The 23,338-nt window shown below is 40.6% G+C and overlaps 1 protein-coding gene across 1 annotated transcript in view; it reads left to right on the top strand.

The window, feature by feature from the left end:
- LOC129839283 (VPS10 domain-containing receptor SorCS3-like) overlaps positions 1-23,338 on the top strand; it is a 266,049-nt gene that overhangs the window by 12,709 nt on the left and 230,002 nt on the right. The gene's annotated exons all lie outside the window — the stretch shown is intronic.

Below are 23,338 nucleotides of genomic sequence, written 5' to 3' on the forward strand. Positions count from 1 at the left end.
GTGCAGTTACAAAACATATTCATGCAGTACAATACATACAGTGATTAACTTTACAAATGTCTATTGAAACAGCTGCATATAGTGTAGTACAGTAAATTTGCAATTACAAAAATACAGTAGTATACTGTACCTGTTCTCTTCTCTGAATGTCCTTACTATGGCGGACACAGAAAATCGGCTCAAATTGGGTTGCACTCTAAGTCCTGCTTCCCTCATTGTCAGTCCATGGACAAGAACATGGTCTATTTTATTTTTTATTTTTTTATTTTACCGTTATTTTACCAGGCAAGTTGACTGAGAACACGTTCTCATTTGCAGCAACGACCTGGGGAATAGTTACAGGGGAGAGGAGGGGGATGAATGAGTCAATTGTAAACTGGGGACTTTTTTAGGTGACCATGATGGTTTGAGGGCCAGATTGGGAATTTAGCCAGGACACCGGGGTTAACACCCCTACTCTTACGATAAGTGCCATGGGATCTTTAATGACCTCAGAGAGTCAGGACACCCGTTTAACGTCCCATCCGAAAGACGATTGGGGCCAGTGTCCCCAATCACTGGCATAAATATATATAAAAATGTGAATTATTAATACAGTATATCCTTTTTCTGCTGAGTGTCTTGCAGGAATCCGGTAATATCAGTTATCTGCAATGGGACATCTCTTTAAGGTCCTCTCTGATCGTATATCTTTCAATATGAAGACATATTGTAGTTTATATGTGGCCTCAGACTCTCGAATTAAAGCCATGATTTGTTTTATAGGTGAGTACACTGCTACAACCAATGTAGCCCGCTATACCCTCCAGCCAGAGTTATATACAGTATACATTGAGTATTTGATCAAGGTGTATCAGTGTACACACACTGAGTGCACAAAACATTAGGAACACCATCCTAATATTGAGTTGCTCCCCCTTTTGCTCTCAGAAAAGCCTAAGTTCGAAAACTTTCCACAGGGATTCTAGCCCATGTTGACACCAATGCTTCCCACAGTTGTGTGAAGTTTTGGGTGCTGGACCATTCTTGATACACATGGGAAACTGTTGAGAGTGAAAAACCCATCAGAGTTACTGTTCTTGACACACTGAAACTGGTGCACCTGGAGCTTACTACCGTACCCCTTTCAAAGTTGTCTTGCCCATTCACCCTCTGAATGTCACACATACACAATCCATGTCTCAAGGCTTAGAAATCCTTATCTAACCTGTCTCCTCCCCTTCATCTACATTGATTGAGGTGGACTTAACAAGTGACATCAATAAGGGGTTATAGCTTTCAAATGGATTCACCTGGTCAGTCTATGTCATGGAAAAAGCAGGAGTTCCTTGTGTTTTGTACACTCAGTGTATATATTGGGTATTTAATAATATATACATTTATATTGGTTATTTATACAGTATATATATTGGGTATTTAATCAAAGTCCAGGTTATGAATTAATTCAGTACTTCAGTCAATGTGAGTAACCTTTCCAGATACCAGTTATCTTTAAACACAAACAGTACTGTGATCATTGTAGCAATGGGTACAGATAACAGTTATCTTTAAACACAAACAGTACTGTGATCATTGTAGCAATGGGTACAGATAACAGTTATCTTTAAACACAAACAGTATGGTGATCATTGTAGCAATGGGTACAGATAACAGTTATCTTTAAACACAAACAGTACTGTGATCATTGTAGCAATGGGTACAGATAACAGTTATCTTTAAACACAAACAGTACTGTGATCATTGTAGCAATGGGTACAGATAACAGTTATCTTTAAACACAAACAGTACTGTGATCATTGTAGCAATGGGTACAGATAACAGTTATCTTTAAACACAAACAGTACTGTGATCATTGTAGCAATAGGTACAGATAACAGTTATCTTTAAACACAAACAGTACTGTGATCATTGTAGCAATGGGTACAGATAACTGCGAACTCGCCAAGATAAAGTAAAGCAGTGCGACACAAACAACAACAGAGTTACACATGGAATAAACAAGCGTACAGTCAATAACACAATAGAAAAAAGGAAAGTCTATATACAGTGTGTGCAAATGGCGCGAGGAGGTAAGGCAATAAATTGGCCATAGTAGCGAAGTAATTACAATTTAGCAAATTAACACAGGAGTGATAGATGAGCAGATGATGACGTGCAATAGAAATACTGGTGTGCAAAAGAGCAGAAAAGTAAATAAAAACAATATGGGGATGAGGTAGGTCTATTGGGTGGGCTGTTTACAGATCGGCTATGTACAGCTGCAGCGATTGGTTAGCTGCTCTGATAGCTGATGTTTAAAGTTAGCGAGGGAAATGTAAGTCTCCAGCTTCAGCGATTTTTGCAATTCGTTCCAGTTATTGGCAGCAGAGAACTGGAAGGAAAGGCGGCCAACGGAGGTGTTGGCTTTGGGGATGACCAGTGCGATATACCTGCTGGAGCTCGTGCTACGGGTAGGTGTTGTTATCTTGACCAGTGAGCTGAGATAAGGCGGCGCTTTACCTAGGATAGACGTATAGATGACCTGGAGCCAGTGGGTCTGGCGACGAATATGTAACGAGGGCCAGCCGACTAGAGCATATAGGTCGCAGTCGTGGGTGGTATATGGGGCTTTTGTGACAAAACGGATGGCACTGTGATAGACTGCATGGAGGCTTTGTTGCGAAATAGGAAGCCAATTCTAGATTTAATTTTGGATTGGAGATATTTAATATGAGTCTGGAAGGAGAGATTACAGTCTAGTCAGACACCTAAGTATTTATAGTTGTCAACATATTCTAATTCAGAACCATCCAGTGTAGTGATGCTAGTCGGGCGGGCGGGTGAGGGCAGCGATCGTTTAAAAAGCATGCATTTGGTTTTACTAGCGTTTAAGAGCAGTTGGACCGAGGGAGTGTTGTATGGCATTGAAGCTTGTTTGGAGGTTAGTTAACACAGTGTCCAAAGAAGGGCCAGATGTAACGGATTTCGTCCTGGGATGAAGGAGAGGACCAAAACGCAGAGCGGCTAGTGTTCAACATGTTTAATAAAGAATAATAACGTGAACACTACAAGCTACAAAACAATAAATGTGAAAACCGAAAACAGTCCTATCTGGTGCAGAACACAAAGACAGAAAACAATCACCCACAAACCAACAGTGCAAACAGGCTACCTTAATATGGTTCCCAATCAGAGACAATGACAAACGCCTGCCTCTGATTGAGAACCATATTAGGCCAAACAACAAACCCAACATAGAAACACCCAACATAGAATGCCCACCCAGCTCACGTCCTGACCAACTAAACAAAGACTAAACAAAGGAAATAAGGTCAGGAACGTGACACCAGATGTATACAGAATGGTGTCGTCTGCGTAGAGGTAGATCAGGGAATCACCCGCAGCAGAGCGACATCATTGATGTATACAGAGAAAAACGTCGGCCCGAGAATTGAACCCTGTGGTATCCCCATAGAGACTGCCAGAGGTCCGGACAACAGGCCCTCCGATTTGACACACTGAACTCTATCTGAGAAGTAGTTGGTGAACCAGGCGAGGCAGTCATTTGAGAAACCAAAGGTTGTTGAGTCTGCCGATAAGAATACGGTGATTGACAGAGTCGAAATCCTTGGCCAGGTGGATGAAGAAGGCTGCACAGTACTGTCTTTTATCGATGGTGGTTATGATATCGTTTAGTACCTTGAGCGTGGCTGAGGTGCACCCGTGACCAGCTCGAAAACCGGATTGCACAGCGGAGATTGTACGGTGGGATTCGAAATGGTCAGTGGTCTGTTCATTAAGAACCAGTGTATCTTTCATTTGCCATACAACATGTATTTTTATGTAAAGTTTATGATGAGATCTTTGGTCAGATTAGGTGAGTGTCCAAAATATCTCCGGACATTCTGGTGAATCATTGCTACGTATTCACAATGTATAACCACGATTTGCAGCTCTAAATATGCACATTTTCGAACAAAACATAAATGTATTGTATAACATGATGTTATAAGACTGTCATCTGATGAAGTTGTTCAATGTTAGTGATTAATCTCTATTTTGTCGGTTTTGTGCAAGCTATTTTGTCGGGGAGTAAATTGCGTTGTGTGTTTGGCTACTGTAGTGAGCTAATAGAAATATATATTGTGTTTTCGCTGTAAAACACTTAAAAAATCAGAAATATTGGCTGGATTCACAAGATGTTTATCTTTCATGTGCTGTACACCATGTATTTTTCATAAATGTTTTATGATGAGTATTTATGTATTTCACGTTGCTCTCTGTAATTATTCTGGCTGCTTTGGTGCTATTTGTGATGGTGGCTGAAATGTAAAACCAGGATTTGTAGCTATAAATATGCACATTTTGGAACAAAACATAAATGTATTGTATAACATGATGTTATAAGACTGTCATCTGATGAAGTTGTTCAAGGTTAGTGATTAATTTTATCTCTATTTGTGGGTTTTGTGAAGGCTACCTATGCGGTGGAAACATGGTGAAAATATGCGGTTGTGTGTTTGGCTATTGTGGTTAGCTAATATAAATACATAGTGTTTTCGCTGTAAAACATTTAAAAAATCGGAAATGATGGCTGGATTCACAAGATGTTTATCTTTCATTTGCTGTATTGGACTTGTGACTTCATGAAATTATATTATATGATATCCCTGTCCCGTTAGGCTAGGCTATGCTAGTCAGCTTTTTTGATGAGGATACTCCCGGATGGGTATGAAGTAAAGGTTAACTTGGCTTTTGAAGACTTTAGAAAGGCAGGGTAGGATGGATATAGGTCTATAACTGTTTGGGTCTAGAGTGTCACCCACTTTGAAGAGGGGGATGACCGTGGCAGCTTTCCAATCTTTAGGGATCACGGGCAATACGAAAGAGAGGTTGAACAGACTAGTAATAGGGGTTGCAACAATGGTGGCGGATAATTTTAGAAAGACAGGGTCCAGATTGTCTAGCCCAGATGATTTGTACGGGTCCAGGTTTTGCAGCTCTTTCAGAACATCTGCAATCTGGATTTGGGTGAAGGAGAAGCTGGGGAGGCTTGGGCAAGTAGCTGCGGGGGGTGCAGAGCTGTTGGCCGGGGTTGGGGTAGCCAGGAGGAAAGCATGGCCAGCTGTAGAGAACTGCTTATTGAAATTCTCGATTATCGTGGATTTATCTGTGGTGACAGTGTTACCTAGCCTCAGTGCAGTGGGCAGCTGGGAGTAGGTGCTCTTTTTCTCTATGAACTTTACAGTGTCCCAAAACCTTTTGGAGTTAGATCTACAGGATGCAAATTTCTGTTTGAATAAGCTAGCCTTTGCTTTTCTGACTGACTGAGTGTATTGGTTCCTGACTTCCCTGAAAAGTTGCATACCGCGGGGACTATTCGATGCTAGTGCAGTCCGCCACCTAAACCTAACTCCTAGCCCTAACAACTAACCTTTTACCCTAACCTCAATTCTAACACGAACCCTAACCCTAATTGTAATCCTAACCCTAAACCTAACCTTAAAATAGCCTTTGTCCTCATGGGGATGTGGGAAATGTGTCTTGTTTTGTCTTGTTTTACTGTCCTTGTGGGGACTTAGAGAGAATCTCACTGGAGAGAATAACCAACCCACAGAACCACACACACACACACACACACACACACACACACACACACACACACACACACACACACACACACACACACACACACACACACACACACACATAATAAAACACCCAACCCTTCACACACACACACACAAACTCACACGCAGGTTGACTGATTATTATCATGCGTACCAGTCTAGCGGTGATATTGAAGGCATTGCTATCCATCTCATCCCCCCCAGTGAGATGGATAGGGCTATGGGACTGGTATCTACGTCTCATTTGGATCCCACGGCATATAGCCGGTGTATACAGATGGAAGACAAACCGTCAGGTAATAATGGGCGGTAACACCCCGCTTAAATAGAAATTAACATTCTTGGCACATAGGAAGAAGTGTTCAATCAGGATGCTTGCAATCATCTACAGTGCATTCAGAAAGTATTCAGACCCCTTGACTTGTTCCACATTTTGTTAACGTTACAGCCTTATTCTCAAATGGATAATATTACTTGTTTTCCTCATCAATCTACACACAATACCCCATTATGACAAAGCAAAAGCAGGTTTTAGAAATGTTTGCAAGTGTATTAAAAATAAAAAACAGAAATACATTATTTGGATAAGTGTTCAGACCCTTTGCTATGAGTCTCGAAATTTCGCAGGTGCATCCTGTTTCCATTTGATTGGAGTCCACCTGTGGTAAATTCTAGTGATTGGACATAATTTGGAAAGGCACACACCTGTCTATATAAGGTCCCACAGTTGACAGTGCATGTCAGAGCAAAAATCAAGCCAGAAAGTGGAAGGAATTGTGCTTAGAGCTCCAAGACAGGATTGTGTTGAGGCACAGATCTGAGAAAGGATACCAAAGCATTTCTGCAGCATTGAAGGTCCCCAAGAACACAGTGGCCTCCATAATTCTTAAATGGAAGAAGTTTGGAACCACCAAGACTCTTCCTAAAGCTGGCCGCCCGGCCAAACTGAGCAATCAGGGGAGAAGGGCCTTGGTCAGGGAGGTGACCATGAACCCGATGGTCACTGACAGAGCTTAGACTTCCTCTGCGGATATGGGAAAAACCTTCCAGAAGGACAACCATCTCTGCAGAAATCCACCAAGCAGGCCTTTATGGTAGAGTGGCCAGACGGAAGTCACTCCTGAGTAAAAGGCACATGACAGCCCGTTTGGAGTTTGCCAAAAGGCACCTAAAGACTCTCAGACCATGAGAAACAATATTCTCTGGTCTGATTCAACTCGTTGGCCTGAATGCCAAGCGTCATGTCTGGAGGAAACCTGGCATCAACCCTACGGTGAAGCATGGTGGAGGTAGCATTTTTATTTTTTATTGACCCTTTAGAAAAAATGTCCAACATTATCCTGACCGGTCTATTGTTTCAGCCTCTCGGCCTTGAGCTGATGTGAAAAACAATAAGCCAGTTTTTCATTTCCAAAAAGTCACAGAAGATGAGGTCTTATCTGCACTATCTGCTATAGATTAGAATACATCGTTACTCGCTGACAATCTGGATCCATATTTACTCAAGTGTGCGGCACCTATCATTGCTAGTGCATTGACGCACATCTTCAATCAAACATTAGTCGTAGGAAAGATTCCTAAAGCTTGGAAAACGGCTTTTGTTTTACCACTCCTCAAGGGAGGTGATGGTAGTGAATTGGATAATTATCGCCTTATCTCTAAGCTCTCCTGTTTGGCTAAAATTCTAGAGTCATTGGTGAATAGGCAACTACAATAATTTTTAATTGTTAAAAATACTGTTTCTAGCAATCAATCTGGCTTCAGACCTAAACACAGTACCACTACGGCCACTGTACGTGTTGTAAATTATATTACTAATGCCCTAGATAATAGAATGTACTGTGCCGCCTTGTTCATCGGGTTGTCTAAAGCTTTTGACACTGTAGACCATGCGATACTTTTGGGTAAGCTGTCGTTAATAGGACTGAGATCGGATGCCTGTCGCTGGTTTCATAACTATCTAAAGGATAGAAGTCAGGCTGTTAGAGCCAACAGCATCCAGTCGGAGCCATTGGAGTTGGTTAAAGGGGTCCCACAAGGTTCTATACTTGGTCCATTAGTGTTCACTCTCTACATAAACAATATTGGTGGTGAGGTAAGAAAGTGTAAAATTCATCTATATGCTGATGACACTGTCATGTACTCTATCCCTTCAACGGCTGACCAAGCATTATCACAGCTGGAGATAGATTTTAAGATATTACAAGTTACTTTTTTACAGCTGAAACTTGTTCTAAATGCAAAGAAAACACATTTTATCATTTTTAATAGGTCCAAGAAGTTGTTTGAAAATACACGTGCACTTACGAGCTTAGATGGCTCTCGAATTAATCAGGTCTCTGCATATACATACGTAAGGATATGTCTTTTAAAATGCATGTTGACGAACTTGGTAAATGGCAAAAAATCAGTACTGGACATGTTTGTCCTCCACAAATAGAAGACAAATTGTGCAAGCTACTTTTATGTCTGTTATAGATTATGGGGATATTATCTACATGCATGCTACAACATCCGCACTTAAGCCGCTGGATGCTACTTATAAATGCGCACTTAGGTTTATTATGGGTGCTAGATACAGAACTCACCACTGTGTTTTATCTCAAAATGTGGGTTGGACTTCGCTGTCCATGAGACATGAGACGAGAACAACATGCTCTCGTGTTTGTTTATAAAGCACTTCTGAATAAACTACCTTCTTATTTATCATCACTCATCAACATTAGAATTAGAAGGAAAAAAAAATCAGGTCTCAAGCATGGATTACACTTGAGTCCCCTGCGATCTACACGGAGTTGGGTATGGCTGGCTTTTCATGTTACGCTCCTTGCTTATGGAATAGCTTGCAGACCAAACTTAAACTTGAGACTCTCGTCCCCCTTGTCCATTTTAAACATTTATTGGAGGATTTTTATTTTTGTATTGCTTGTAACTGCTTTGGGTAATGCAAGTTATTGTGCTATTAGGCGAATAACCTATGTGTAAATGTAAAAATCTGCTGCTGTATTTTTTTGTGTTATCTGTGATCGTTTTGTTTGTCTTGTGTAATTTCTTAATCATTATATCTAAACTGTTTGTGTAAACATATAAACGCTGGGCCCAGCTGTAAAAGAGACATTGGTCTCGGTCTGTGTTCCTTGTTGAAATAAAGGTATAATCATTTAACTAGTTAAGTCAGTTAAGAGCAAATTATTATTTACAATGACAGCCTACCCCCGCCAAACCCGGACGATGATAGGCCAATTGTGCCCAGCCCTATTCGACTTTCAATCACAGCCGGATGTGATTCAGCCTGGATTCAAACCAGGGACTGTAGTGATGCCTCTTGCACTGAGATGCGGTGCCTTAGACCGCTGTGCCACTCGGGAGCATCATGCTCTGTTTTTATTTCCAGCGGCAGGGACTGGGAGACTAGTCAGGATTGAGGGAAAGGTGAAATTGCAGAGCGCAAAATTCAAAATACAAAAATCGTAATATTGAACATTCATGAAAATACAAGTGTCTTACATCGTTTGAAACCTTAACTTCTTGTTAGTCCAACCGCGTTGTCAGATTTCAAAAAGGCTTTACGGCAAAAGCATACCATGCGATTATCTGAGGACAGCGCCCCACACAAATACTTTTCCAAACCAGCACAAAATCACAAATAGCGATAAAATAAATCACTTATCTTTGAAGATCTTCCTCTTTTTGCAATCCCAAGGGTCCCAGCTACACAACAAATGTTTGTATATCCCCAAAATGTCTGTTTAGTTGGCGCGCTTGCTTCACTAATCCACTCGTTCAACATGCATACAAATGAATCCAAAAAGTTACCAGTAAAGTTCGTCCAAACAAGTCAAACGATGTTTCTAATTAATCTTCAGGTACTCTAATATCGAAATAAATGATCAAATTTAAGATTGAGAATAGTATGTTCAATAGGGAAGATAAATAACGAAGAGCACGCACCTCATTTACGCGTGCAACAAGACTACTTTTCTAATGAGACACCTTGGAAAAACTACTAGTTCGTTTTTCAAAAAACAAGCCTGAAACCCTTTCTAAAGACTGTTTACATCTAGTGGAAGCCATAGGAAATGCAATCTTGGAGGAATTCCTTTGAATATCACATAGGCTTGCATTGAAATGGCCTGTGACCTCAAAACAATATTTTTCCAGATGGATTCTCCTCGGGTTTTTGCCTGCCATATTATTTTTGTTATACTCTCAGACATTATCATAACAGTTTTAGAAAATTCAGAGTGTTTCCTATCCAATGCTACCAATTATATGCATATCCTAGCTTCTGGGCCTGAGTAACAGGCAGTTTACTTTGGGCACGTCAGTCATCCGGAATTCAGGATACTGCCCCCTAGCTTTAAATAGTTAACCTGTTAAGGATAGGGGGTGCTGTTGTCACTATTTATGGAAATCGTGTAATTTTTGAAACGGCTTCCTACAAAATTCTTGATCGTACAATATGCATATTATTATTATTGGATAGAAAACAGTCTATAGTTTCTATAGGCGTTGAAATTTTGTCTCTAAGTGGAACAGAACTCATTCTACAGCAATTTCCCTGACATGGAGTCAGATTTCACACATTTTGGCCCCTGTTCTGGAGTCAGTTTTAAGGCCACTGTTATTCCTATGAGTATACGGACACTGCTTACGTCTTCCCCTGGATGCCTGTACGTGATGACGCTTTGAATGGTATCGATTGCCCAATCACAGCCACTATAAATGAAAAAACCCTGTAGGCAGGAACTCTTTTCTTGGTGCGTCATGCGCACGGAGGATACCGACCTACTGTTTTTCCAAGCATTAGTGTAGCCAGTTATATTTCTCCGGTCATATTTTTACTCGTTATAGGAGTTAAAAACATCATAATGTAGTTAATTTAAAGCGTTTTAAAGCAATTTATATCCGTTTAGTGCGATTTTGGGACATTTATTTCTGAGCCACTGTGAATCTCTGGGCACCGTTCCAGTTCATGCCGAACGCAATGTGCATTTCTGCATGGCAAGAGGACAGCTTTCGACCAAAAGACGATTAGACCCAAGAAAGGATTCTTTGACCAAGATTCTGATGGAAGAACAGCTCAAAGTAGGAACAATTTATTATGATAAATCGTATTTCTGTCAAAAAATGTTAGTGGCTTAGGACGCCATTTTTTTTGACTTAGCTTCGCTTGGCGCAAACTGTATTGAAAAGTAAGGATAATTAAAAAAATGTAATTCCGCGATTGTATTAAGAATTAAATTGTCTATCAATCGCTGTCCACCCTATATTTTTTAGTCACGTTTATGAGTATTTATGTATAAGAGTAGATCACTGTCTAATATGGCGCACGAACATTTTCTGACCAGCTGGGCTACTTTTCTCATTGTCTAACCATGATTTTGGTGGCTAAATATGCACATTTTCGAACAAACTGTATATGTATGTTGTAATGTGATGTTACAGGGGTGTCATCTGAAGAATTCTGAGAAGGTTAGTGAAAAAAATAATATATTTTGGCGATGTTTACGTTATCGCTCTCTTTGGCTAGAATCAATACTGGGGTAATGTTTGCACATGTGCTATGCTAATATAACGATTTATTGTGTTTTCGCTGTAAGACACTTAGAAAATCTGAAATATTGTCTGTCTTTCGATTAGTGTATGCTGTGTATTTTTACGAAATGTTTGATGATTAGTAGTTAGGTAAACACGTTGCTCATTGTAATTATTCTAGTCCATTTGTGACGGTGGGTGCAATTGTAAACTATGACATCTACCTGAAATATGCACATTTTTCTAACAAAACCTATCCTATACCATAAATATGTTATCAGACTGTTATCTGAGGAGGTTTTTTCTTGGTTGGTGGCTATCAGTATCTTAGTTTAGCCGAATTGGTGATAGCTACTGGTGTTGGTGGACAAAGAAAAAATTGTGGATTATGCTAATGTGTTTAGCTAATAGATTTACATCTTTACATATTGTGTCTTCCCTGTAAAACATTTTAAAAATCGGACATGTTGGCTGGATTCACAAGATCTGTGTCTTTCATTAGCTGTATTGGACTTTAATGTGTGAAAGTTAAATATTTAAAAAAAATATTTTTTTTGAATTTCGCGGCTCTGCCTTTTCAGTGGGGGTGGGGGGGGTGTGCCGCTAGTGGCACCCCGGTGCTAGACAGGTTAATGAAGATGAGCAATAATGACTGTATAAAATAAATGATTCAAATGCTGAGCTATATTGTATGCCAAAAAAATGAAATTATATTTATACTAATGCAATTGCTCAAAGAATTAGATTTTGTATAACAAGTAATACTTTTTTAGGTAGGGGTCAAAATTATTTCCACCCAAAGATTCTTATGAGGTAGTCAAAAGTGTTGTATTTGTTCCCGTATTCCTAGCACGCAATGATTATAATGTGACTCTACAAACTTGTTGGTTTAATTTGCAGTTCGTTTTGTTTGTGTTTCTGATTATTTAGTGCCCAATAGAAATGAATCATAAATAATGCATTGTGCCATTTTGGAATCACTTTTATTGTAAATAAGAATAGAATATGTTTCTAAACAGTTCTACATTAATGTTGATGCTACCATAATTACGAATAATCATGAATGAATCGTGAATAATGATGAGTGAGAAAGTTACAGAGGCTCAAAGATCATACCCTCAAGACATGCTAACCTCCCCTGTTATTGTAATGGTGAGAGGTTAGCATGTCTTGGGGGTATGATCTTTGACCCCCAGTAACTTTCATTTGTCTTAAATTGGTTAGTACAGTTATTTTATTTTCATGACAGTCCTACTCCATAATCTGCGGTTACACATTATACAATTAGCATGCCAGTCCTAGGTGTTATGATGCTGTTGTAGGCCTACTGTAGGGCTATATAAATAATAAACTCTTGACCCTAACAGCTACAGACCTATATCTATCCTACCCTGCCTTTCTAAGGTCTTCGAAAGCCAAGTCAACAAACAGATTACCGACCATTTTGAATCCCACCATACCTTCTCCACTATGCAATCTGGTTTCAGAGCTGGCCATGGGTGCACCTCAGCCACGCTCAAGGTCATAAACGATATATTAACCGCCATCGATAGGAAACAATACTGTGCAGCCGTATTCATTGACCTGGCCAAGGCTTTTGACTCTGTCAATCACCACATCCTCATCGGCAGACTCGACAGCCTTAGTTTCTCTAATGATTGCCTCGCCTGGTTGACCAACTACTTCTCTGATCGAGTTCAGTGTGTCAAATCGGAGGGTCTGTTGTCCGGGCCTCTGGCAGTCTCTATGGGGGTGCCACAGGGTTCAATTCTTGGAACGACTCTCTTCTCTGTATACATCAATGATGTCGCTCTTGCTGCTGGTGATTCTCTGATCCATCTCTACGCAGACGACACTATTCTGTATACTTCTGGCCCTTCTTTTGACACTGTGTTAACAACCCTCCAGGCGAGCTTCAATGCCATACAACTCTCCTTCCGTGGCCTCCATTTGCTCTTAAATACAAGTAAAACTAAATGCATGCTCTTCAACCGATCGCTGCCTGCACCTGCCCACCTGTCCAACATCACTACTCTGGACGGCTCTGACTTAGAATATGTGGACAACTACAAATACCTAGGTGTCTGGTTAGACTGTAAACTCTCCTTCCAGACTCACATCAAACATCTCCAATCCAAAGTTAAATCTAGAATTGGCTTCCTATTCCGCAACAAAGCATCCTTCACTCATGCTGCCAAACATACCCTTGTAAAACTGACCATCCTACCAATCCTCGACTTCGGTGATGTCATTTACAAAATAGCCTCCAAAACCCTACTCAATAAATTGGATGCAGTCTATCACAGTGCCATCCGTTTTGTCACCAAAGCCCCATATACTACCCACCACTGCGACCTGTACACTCTCGTTGGCTGGCCCTCGCTTCATACTCGTCGTCAAACCCACTGGCTCCAGGTCATCTACAAGACCCTGCTAGGTAAAGTTCCCCCTTATCTCAGCTCGCTGGTCACCATAGCAGCACCTACCTGTAGCATGCGCTCCAGCAGGTATATCTCTCTGGTCACCCCCAAAACCAATTCTTCCTTTGGCCGCCTCTCCTTCCAGTTCTCTGCTGCCAATGACTGGAACGAACTACAAAAATCTCTGAAACTGGAAACACTTATCTCCCTCACTAGCTTTAAGCACCAGCTGTCAGAGCAGCTCATAGATTACTACACCTGTACATAGCCCATCTATAATTTAGCCCAAACAACTACCTCTTTACCTACTGTATTTATTTATTTATTTATTTTGCTCCTTTGCACCCCATTATTTCTATCTCTACTTTTTTCTATCTCTACTATCTCTACTTTTTTTACTTTTTTTTTTAACTTGCTATATTGTATTTACTTCGCCACCATGGCCTTTTTATATTTTTATTTTGTTTGCCTTCACCTCCCTTATCTCACCTCACTTGCTCATATTGTATATAGACTTATTTTTCACTGTATTATTGACTGTATGTTTGTTTTACTCCATGTGTAACTATGTGTTGTTGTATGTGTCGAACTGCTTTGCTTTATCTTGGCCAGGTCGCAATTGTAAATGAGAACGTGTTCTCAATTTGCCTACCTGGTTAAATAAAGGTGAAATAAAAAAATATATATAGAGTTGTATTATGGTTTTTATGGAATAGATTGGGTAACAATTCAAGGTTTTTATGTTTTATTTCCATGAAGATGTAAAGCTAAACACTGATACAGAAGGCTAACTAGCAAACATTTATAGTCAAGACAGTTTAACAGAAAAACAGAAAAACTAAATATTTCAAACCAACAACAGCCCCCTCTCATAGAGCTCACAGAGCATCCGATGCTTACATTTGATCACAAAAGCTTGAAAAATGCAGTCGAAGAGAGAACTATCTTATTTTCTGTCAAATGCTTATTTAAGAGGGTTATCTTTCAATAAAAAAACACTAGTGTTCCTTAGGAAGGCTGTGTGGGGCTGCCGTGCAAGGAGACGGATGACTACACACACATAAACATATACGCACACACCACACACACAAACGTATACAGAGACATCGACACACGCTCGCGCACACACACACACACATACACACCCACATCACACACACACACAGACAAACACACACACAAACACTTACGCACATACGCACACAAACACACACACATATATTTGAAAGATCTGACTACAAAGTGGCTCCGGGAAGAATCGTTTCCTGCTTCGCTGCACTGTGGCATCATGGGTTGGCTAAATCAGTGGAGTGGAAAGCATACAAAGAGGAGCACAAACGCTAGTATTCCATATCACACACACACACACAACACACACACACACACACACAGAAAAAAAGATAAACACACACTACCGGTCAAAAGTTTTAGAACACCTACTCATTCAAGGGTTTTTCTTCATTTTTACTATTTTCTACATTGTAGAATAAGAGTGTGCAAAGCTGTCATCCTGGAAAAGGGTGGCTATTTGAAGGATCTCAAATATAAAATATATTTTGATTTGTTTAACACTTTTTTGGTTACTACATGATTCCATATATGTTATTTCATAGTTTTGATGTCTATTCTACAATTTAAAAAATCGTAAAAATAAAGAAAACCCTTGAATGAGTAGGTGTTCCAAAAATTTTGACTGGTAGTGCACACATACACACACACAGGTAAGAACGCAAGCACACACACACACACACACACATACACACACTCCACAAGGCCTCAGCCATAATCTACAATTTGATAATAGGCGCTTAGAAATTGTATTTATTTATTTATTTATTTCACCTTTATTTAACCAGGTAGGCAAATTGAGAACACGTTCTCATTTACAATTGCGACCTGGCCAAGATAAAGCAAAGCAGTTCGACACAAACAAAAACACATAGTTACACATGGAGTAAAACAAACATACAGTCAATAATACAGTGAAAAATAAGTCTATATACAATGTGAGCAAGTGAGGTGAGATAAGGGAGGTGAAGGCAAATAAAATATATATATAAATAAAAATATAAAAAAAGGCCATGGTGGCGAAGTCAATACAATATAGCAAGTAAAAAAAACACTGGAATGGTTGGTTTTCAGTGGAAGAAGGTGCAAAGTAGAGATAGAAATAAAGGGGTGCAAAGGAGCAAAATAAATAAATACAGTAGGTAAAGAGGTAGTTGTTTGGGCTAAATTATAGATGGGCTATGTACAGGTGCAAAAATCTATGAGCTGCTCTGACAGCTGGTGCTTAAAGCTAGTGAGGGAGATAAGTGTTTCCAGTTTCAGAGATTTTTGTAGTTCGTTCCAGTCATTGGCAGCAGAGAACTGGAAGGAGAGGCGGCCAAAGGAAGAATTGGTTTTGGGGGTGACCAGAGAGATATACCTGCTGGAGCGCGTGCTACAGGTAGGTGCTGCTATGGTGACCAGCGAGCTGAGATAAGGGGGGACTTTACCTAGCAGGGTTTTGTAGATGACCTGGAGCCAGTGGGTTTGGCGACGAGTATGAAGCGAGGGCCAGCCAACGAGAGTGTACAGGTCGCAGTGGTGGGTAGTATATGGGGCTTTGGTGACAAAACGGATGGCACTGTGATAGACTGCATCCAATTTATTGAGTAGGGTTTTGGAGGCTATTTTGTAAATGACATCACCGAAGGCGAGGATTGGTAGGATGGTCAGTTTTACAAGGGTATGTTTGGCAGCATGAGTGAAGGATGCTTTGTTGTGGAATAGGAAGCCAATTCTAGATTTAATGACTCTGGGAATCTGATTGGGAAGTCAAGGAAACTAAGTAAGAACCTTGGGGTTTGAATCTAGATGCAGAATCTATGTCACTACAGTCTCTGTCTTAATCATCACCATCTCTTGTACCTCTCAATCCTACATAGAGTATGGATTCACTATCTGTAAAAGAGGATCCCACTGTACAATCCTACATACAGTATGGATTCACTATCTGTAAAAGAGGATCCCACTGTACAATCCTACATACAGTATGGATTCACTATCTGTAAAAGGAACCCACATTCCTCTTCCATGTCTACTGTCTGTTTCCCTGTAGCACTGCCACTACACTCAGTCTCTGAAACTTCTGTCACATGGAGTTTACTTTCACAGAGAGGATTACATTGCAGTTTTGGGTAGACAGTACAGTAAGCAACACATTGTTGGCAGAACAAGCAGTGGAGAGTATTAAAACGTTACCAACAGCGAAGTTAGCAAATGATGACACCACCATGGCAGGGACGTTGGTGACCACGACGTGACCTCTTGTAATCAGATTTATTCAAATGGGGTGGAGTGGTGGTGGTGGTGTGTGTGTGTGCGTGTTTTGTGAGTGTATGTGGCGGTAGCTCAGTGTGTTTGTATGTGTGTGTGTGTGTTTGAGTGTGTGAGTGTGTGTGGCTGTAGATCAACGTAGCTTTGGACAGATTCTGGCCTGAAGTCTTCTTTTTCTCATTTCAGTCTTTTTCCTGTTGTTTTAATCCTCAACAGACTGGGTGGATAGGGAGTTGCAGGCAGTGAAGCTATTTGCATTTACTACATTTGAAGAGTTCATATGCTGTGACATTTTCAAGGTTGTAGGATAATATGTTCATTGCATGTTTATTAGATAGCTAGTTGCATATGTGTAGAATAATACTATGCCGTATGTATGTGGCACAAGGGACCAATATGATACTCCTGAATACATTCATTTCATGCCTTTTTGTGAGATCTGCTGAATTAAGTCAATGGTGTCTTCTTGGGAGTAAACATTACAATGAACATTCGGCATGCATGGTCTTCTAACTCTTTCACAAATTCTTGCCAGTATAACCCGATAGTCTGCCATATGACAGCAATCCAGAAAGGTTAAGCAGCAGCATATGGTTCCTAAAGGAGAGAATCTGTGTGAATTGGTTGTTCTCTCCAAGTCCCCAGATGGATCCAAATCTCCCCAAGGACGAGTGACTCAGGCAATAAACTTGCCTAAATCAAATTTTCCCTCTCTTTCCCTCTTCTCTCTCTCTCTCTTCCAAGTGTCCTTCCATCAACTCAACCAACTCATCTGAGGGATTCCATCTTTTTTTCTCTATTACTCTCTCCTTTTATCCTTTTCTTTACCCCTATAATTGTTTTACTCGTGTTCTTCTCTCCTCTCCGTTTCTTTCTCCTCTTCCACTCCTCCTATTCCTTTTCCTCTCTCCTTCCTTCTCTCCTCCAAGTGTCCTTCCATTTCTGCGTTAGTGTCTGTCTTGTTCATTGGAATGACCTTGAATGTGATGTCTATTTCCACATTAACCATAAACTGAAATTGATATCCTCCTCCTTCGCTAGAAAGCCATTGGCTACACTCAAGGGAACGTGACTTTCCACCCTCTTCGAAAAAAACAAATGGACGTTTTTTTTATGTCACAGACTGGTGGCAATTATTTCCCAGGGGATAATGGGTAAAATAGCTACTTCAAAACAAGGACGTATATAACCGTATATGACATATATATGACATATATAAACGTATATGAAGTACTACAGTAGCCCCTAACAGCCAATGTATTCAGCACCTTGCCTAAGGTTTCTGCTGACCCCTCAGTGCTTCGTGTTTGCCTGTCAAGCTTGTCCTACCGTTTGGCTAGCTTTACTTCACAATCAACGACAATGTTGTCTGATATTATCAACAGCCTTGAAGCAATCGTACTCTAGGTTATTAAACTTATGAATTTGGCCCATATTGTAAAATATGCAGTATAAGGGAAAGTAGTGCAGGAGAGAGAGAGCTAGAGAGTGAGAGAGAAACCTGTTAGACAAAAGTGCGCCTCGGGATCTTGTTCCGGTTCCAGTCTAACAATATCCTTACATGTGATACAAACATTGCATGCATCTCAAAGTCTTTGTTGGGAGCCTCCCCCAGTTAAAAAAATAATTAATTTGGTAATTTATCTTCAGGCCACTTGCAGCTTTGTCATCATAAATCCACTATGGGGAGGAGAGATGTATGGTGATAAATTATAATACCAAATTAGGGAGCCAAAATGGAGGAGGCTTTGCAGTCACCCCCCACTATATGATACAAGCCAATGCATTGGCCATGGGTCCTAAAGCTTAAGTTAAAATTAAGTTTCTAGTTTGGAATCCACTTATCGAGAGAGAGCGAGAGAGCGAGCGAGAGAGCGAGAGAGCGAGAGAGAGACACAGCGATGTTGATACAACATGCCAAAATGAATTAAACGATCTTGCTCTCTTGTGTCAACAAGGAGCCCCTCCACAGTAAACAGAGAAGGGTAGAAAGAGAAAGTCAGGTCACATTAGATATACTCCTCAATGGCTGCGTTTACACAGGCAGCCCATTTCTGATATTTTTTCCCATTGATTGGTCATTTGACCAATCACATCAGATCTTTTCACATCAGATATTTTTCAAAGCTGATCTCTGACCATGTATAGGTTTTCTTCCAGGGGTGAAGGAGAGGACCAAAGTGCAGCGCGGCTAGTGTTAAACATGTTTAATACTGAACAAGTGAAACACTACAAGCAACATACAAAATAACAAATGTGCAAAACCGATACAGACCTATCTGGTGCAGAACACAAACACAGAGACAGGTAACAAACACCCACAAAATCCCAACACAAAACAAGCCTCCTATATATGAGTCTCAATCAGAGACAACGACTACCATCTGTCTCTGATTGAGAACCCACACTAGGCTGACATAGAAACAGACAAACTAGACACACAACATAGAATTCCCACCCAGCTCACGTCCTGACCAACTAAACACATACAAAACAACAGAAAACAGGTCAGGAACGTGACAGACCAATTTGTGAAAAAATATCAGAATTGGGCTGCCTGTCTAAACGCAGCAAATGGGGGCTCAAATCAAATCAAATGTTATTTATCACATGCTTCGTAAACAAAAGGTGTAGACTAATAGTGAAATGCTTACTTACGGGACCTTTTCCCAATAATGCAGAGAATTTCTTTTGTTGTTGAAATAATATAAAAATCTAAAATAATAGCACAAGGAATTATTACACAATGGGTAACGATAACTTGGCTACATACACAGGGTACCAATACCGAGTCGATATGCAGGGGTACAAGGTAATTGAGGTACAGTAGATATGTACATATAGGTAGGGAATAAGTGACTAGGCAACAGGATAGATAATAAACAGGATGTGGTGTACAGTCTGTCTCCGCCCCACGAGGCTGTAGTGGTGTAGGATACTGGCTCGGGCTTGAAGGAGAGGATCACTGTGGGAGAGAGGGAAGATTGTTTTGAACTGTCCTGGTAATTAACCACCGTCGTACAGAGTAAACCTCTCTCCTCTCTTCCGCTCAGCTCCTCTGATCATCCCTCCATCTCTCCCCTCTGTCTCTCCTTTTCTCTTCTGTTCTCCCTCTTTATCTCCACTCTCCTTCTTTCTCTCTTTCTCTTCTGCTTTCTGTCTTTTTTACTCTCTCACTTTCCCTCTCTTTTCCACTCTCTTTCCCTCTCTTTTCCACTCTCTTTCCCTCTCTTTTCCACTCTCTTTCCCACTCTCTTTCCCTCTCTTTTCCACTCTCTTTCCCTCTCTCTTTCCCTCTCTTTCCCACTCTCTTTTCCCTCCCTTTTCCACTCTCTTTCCCTCTCTTTTCCACTCTCTTTCCCTCTCTTTTCCACTCTCTTTCCCTCTCTTTTCGACTCTCTTTCCCTCTCTTTTCCACTCTCTTTCCCTCTCTTTCCCTCTCTTTCCCTCTCTTTTCCACTCACTTTCCCTATCTTTTCCACTCTCTTTCCCTCTCTTTTCCACTCTCTTTCCCTCTCTTTTCCACTCTCTTTCCCTCTCTTTTCCACTCTCTTTCCCTCTCTTTTCCACTCTCTTTCCCTCTCTTTTCCACTCTCTTTCCCTTTCTCTTTCCCTCTCTTTCCCTCTCTTTTCCACTCTCTTTCCCTCCCTTTTCCACTCTCTTTCCCTCCCTTTTCCACTCTCTTTCCCTATTTTTCTCTCCATCACTCTTTTTCTATTTCTTTCCTCCCATTCTCTCATTCTGCTCTTCCTCTCTTTTTCTAATTGGGGAAAGGAAAGGAGGCCAAACAAAGGGTATTAATCTAGCCTTGTAATTAACGAGGACCTTCAGGTTTTTGCTGGTATATTTGATATACCAGCGATATACCAAGTCTTCAAATTCTATAAACTCCTGCTTTTGCATAAAGGTACCTTGCAGTTAATTAGTGCATGTTAATTATTTTAGTTATAATTCACAATTTTTAGATAAAGGTCAGTGATTGATATATTGGGTTTACCGGTGACTTAAGTGTCACCACGGTTTTTAATCATGCAGTAATACCTGTTTGATCTACATAATGGTGTGCTGTAGTCAGGGGTGAACTGGGACAAGAATTCATCCCTGGCATTTTATCCACACCAGCCTACATCACTGTGTGCGCTGCTAACTCACAACGAGTGAGGTGACAATGTAGAATGTGCTCTTTCTACTGTACGTTTATAGGCACCCTTTCCGTTTTACCATCCATGATCTTGTCTGTCTAATTGATGACAGAGTTGGAGCAGGTCTCTTTGCTGATGCTATGTCACATTTTTGTTTTCATATAATTTCTTTAGTGTGTGTGTCAATAATGACCAGCCCACCCAACTAAAAAATAGTCCAGCACTTCTGGCATTTGCTAGAATTGCCAGATGGCCAATCCACCCCTGGCTGTGGTGTGTTTATGTGGTGTCTTGATAATATTGATGTTGTATTCAGTTATAGAGTACTGCATGATATCCACATATTTCATGTTTGTCTACACGGCCTACAACTGACTCTAACAAGACCCATGAAAATAAGAATCTATTCTGAGTGTGGGCCTAGATTCTCATGTTTCGGGCCATAGCGGATGGTATGATGCCAGCAAACGTGGGGAAAAACTATCATCACTGTGATATACTTGATCCAGCGATGTTCCCTCTTTGATGCCATAGCAGTACATGACTGTTGGCACTCAGAACTTCTTAAACTGTATTTATGAAGGAGGGAGAGAGGGAGGGAGTAAGAGAGTCCGGTGGGAAGTAGCGAGGGAGGTTGTAGCTGATAGTTCCTCTACACCCCTAGGCTAGCTAGCTAAAGGTCTTCCATCATTCAAAGAGAACACTGACACACAATCAAGCTCCTCTCATCTCCTTTCATGTACCTGCTGCTGCTCTCTACAAAACAGTTACATCGTTGGCAATGTGGCTTTTCACTTCTGTTGTGAACTTCACTGGTCCACATACAACATCTTGGATAAAGGATGATATTACAGTAGCTCTTACATTCTGTAAGGGTTTCGCTCTGTCTTGATCAGTGTTATGTAATGCTGGTCCTGGGGACCCACAGTATGTGCTGGGTTTTGTTCCAGCCTAGCACTAACACACCTGATTGCACTAATGATCTAATCATCGAACCCTTGTAAAGTTTCATCAAAAAGAAAGGAGGACCAAGGCACTCTTCATATAAATAATTAAAATGCCTTTATTAGTATGGCATGTTCAATAGAAACAACCTTTTTTAAACTGACGCGTTTCGGCTGCATGGCCTTCGTCAGGGAGTACAAAAAAAGGAATACAATGTCCTCTTTTGAACAGATTTTCCAATTAGCCCTAATTGGAAGAGGGAGTGGTTACAAAATTGATTGGACACACCTAGTAAGCAATACTATACACATTAAAAGGTGAAATACTGTAGCTACGTTATCATAAAAATACAACTCCAAGCTAGAAGTATCTGAACACTATAAGGTAGTTCTAACCTTAAATATGACTGGAAGAAGTGTCAAGAATAAGAAAGCAATATATTCCATAGTGCACTAGAACACAGCAAAACATGAACAACAACAGTCTAAACATAGCTGAGGGCAATTGAGCAAAATGTCAACTAGATGACAGCAAATGGACCCATCACGACCCTACAGGAAGGGTGAGAAATCCATGTCTTCATTTAAACCAGGGTATTTAGTGGCCTGTAGTTTGTAAATCCAAAACCTTTCCCTTTGGTTTAACTGTTTAAGACGGTCACGTTTTCTAATAGAGGCTGGAACATGATCAATACCCATAGCTTGTAGGGAGGCAGGGTTGCCATGGTGTAAGGACTTGTAGTGCCTTGCCATGGAGTAGTCTTCATTGCCTACCTGTATGGCGTACTTGTGTTCTGCTAAGCGGTCTTGAAGGCGTCTCTTTGTCCGTCCAATGTAGAACACCTTGCACTGTGGACATTCCAATCTATAGATGACATGAGTGGTTTTGCAGTTAATGAAATGCTTGACGTAATCCTCCATTTTGGAAGCTGTGTCAACAAAATACTTCTTCTGTGCAATATGGTTGCAATGGTTACATTTAAAAGAGCCCTTGGGTTTGTGGTCAAGCCAAGTTTTTTGAGACTCCACATCCATGGTGACTAAAAAGGAAGCTTTACCTATATTGTTCAATTCCTTAATTTTGTTCAACACATCTGTGGTATCTTGAAGATAGGATGGAAGTGACATCAGAAAAGGCTTAATAAAGTAATCAATGTACTTAGAGGTGTCAGACTTTCATTACCACTAATGACTGGTCTGCCTGGGGGATTTTCAAGATTTTTGTGGACTTTTGGAAGAAGGTAAAAAGAAGCCATATGCAGACTGCCATTGAAAAGAAATTTGAAGTCATTGTCTGAAATGTAGCCATTCTCCTTAGCTTCTGTGAGGATCCTTTTCAATTCAGTTTTTAGGTCCTCTGTCG

The sequence above is a fragment of the Salvelinus fontinalis genome, chromosome 40 (genome assembly GCF_029448725.1).
Source record: "Salvelinus fontinalis isolate EN_2023a chromosome 40, ASM2944872v1, whole genome shotgun sequence".
Lineage (NCBI taxonomy): Eukaryota > Metazoa > Chordata > Actinopteri > Salmoniformes > Salmonidae > Salvelinus > Salvelinus fontinalis.